Genomic DNA, 2,027 nt, shown 5'->3' with positions numbered 1-2,027 from the left:
ATTGGACCACAGGTCTCCGTGTGAGCATAGGCAAGTCAAATCCCTCTGTGTCTCGTGGGGAGGGATGAGATTCCCTGTCTCCCACCTTTTGCTTTTCCTGCTTTGTCCCTGCACCAAATGCCTTGGGTGCAGGAGTTGGCCTCTCCCCAGCCAAGTGGTGCCTGCACCCAGCAGAGCTTTGGGGGGGGGTGGGGTGTGTCAGTGCCCTGGGCTGGGGCAAATGCCACTGCCCCCCCGTGGTCTGACACCACATTTCACATTTTCCTTAAGTATTGGTTTAATTCCCAGGGGACTTGGAGTAGCGCACTGCAATTTTCTCTAACAAAACTGAGTTGGGGGCTTTTCAGCTTGCAGAGATAAGCTTGGGATTGTGAACTGAATGTGCTGGGAAGGCTGTTAAATTCTCAGAGGTGCTGCTTCCCCTGCTTGTCAGTGATTATGTTTGTCAGGTCACCTTCATGCTCCTCAGGTCTCGGAGAGTCAGTGCCTGGCCAGCCCTGCCTGCGGCTGGGGCTCGCTGTCCTCGCTCTGCTGCAGCAAATCGTGGCTGCAAACGGGGACCAGTTCCCTCCCATCACTCTGCACTTTGTTACCTATGATTTTTCAAGAAATAAACTTTCAAAGTGCTGGGGAAGGGGAACCATGCAATAGCTGGGAGCTCTGCTAGGCTGATGGAGCCGCTGCCTCCTGGTACGGCCCCCCTTCATCAGGGATGGAGCTGCCCCAAGCGCATTTCAAATCAGCTCAGCAGCAATGTGCTTTAATGAAAGGTTGTGAGACGATTGATTTGGTATTGATCCTGGGGAGCACTCTGAGGTCGGGCACTCCTGGTTTTATGACTTTGTGCAGATCTGGCCCAATTTGAAGGGCACATGAAGGAAAATGTTCAAAAAAACCAATCTCTGGGAAACATTGCTAAAGGCCAGGAGAGGTGTGTTTATGGAACTGGAGATGAGATCAAAACCAGCTAGTGGGAGTTTCTGGAAAAACTGATTCAAATGCTTGGTGATTAAAAGGTGAAAATAATTTAAGATTTCAACATACTTTACTCTTAATGTCTTATTTCTACAGATTTAGCATGTGATAACAGAGAGGATAACATACCTTGCTTGCAGGGAATTCGGTGCCTTGCTCTCTAGGCTACTTGTACATTCTCCATCAGCAGCTTTTGAGCTTGACTCCCAGAGCAAATGGATGCTCTTGCCTGCCTCACTCATACTTTCTTCTTAAACAAAACAGCTTCTGGGACACCCACAACATGCAGGGAGAGGGGCAGGGGCCAGGCTGGGACTGCAAGGCCATGGCTTGTTCCTGGCTGCCGGCTGCCCCTCCTCTGTGCTTCCAAGTGCCCTGAAGCCATGTCCGAGCCCTGGGTGGTTTCAGCACTCTGATCTCTGCTAAATAAGACAAAAGCAGCAGCAATTTGAGAGCAGCTCTTTAATGGGATGCAGCAGCTGTTGAACAGCGCGGAGCAGCCCTGCACAGCGACCAGGGGCTGTGAGTAAACCTGATGGAAAGTGCCAGGGCACGGAGGGAGGCAGGATCTGCCTGGGCAAGCTGGAGCTGGGCCGAGGTTCCTCCGAGCAGCCCTTTGGTGTCAGTGCTGCATTTTGGATGCTTGCACCAGCGCAGTGCAATGCCACTGTGCGGTAGCGGGACAGCTGTGCACAACAGGAGAGGACATTTCTGCCCCGTGGCTTTTGCTGCAGCCCTGTCCCCGGGGAGGTGGGCAGGGGGTCTGGCTCCAGAGCTGCCTGTCAGCAAAGGGCAATGCTCTGCAGCGCAGGGGGGAGAGCGTGCTGTGCCCCCGGGGTGTGGGAAAGCTGTGTCTGCTTTTGCTGCTCTGCCAGCAAAGCCCTGAGGATGGGAGATGAGTAACTTGCTTGCGGGGAGCTCTTGAGCAGATGTAGCCACGTTGCCTCCTGCTGTGCTCAGGCTGCTTTGCTGGCATTTGTTAAACACCCAAAGCTGGAGTCCCTCCAGGAAGACACGCTGGTGCAGCGTGCAGCATCCCCCAGCGGATACCT

This window comes from Pygoscelis adeliae, unplaced genomic scaffold (genome assembly GCF_000699105.1).
Source record: "Pygoscelis adeliae isolate BGI_AS28 unplaced genomic scaffold, ASM69910v1 Scaffold197, whole genome shotgun sequence".
Lineage (NCBI taxonomy): Eukaryota > Metazoa > Chordata > Aves > Sphenisciformes > Spheniscidae > Pygoscelis > Pygoscelis adeliae.
This window is presented reverse-complemented; position numbering follows the sequence as displayed.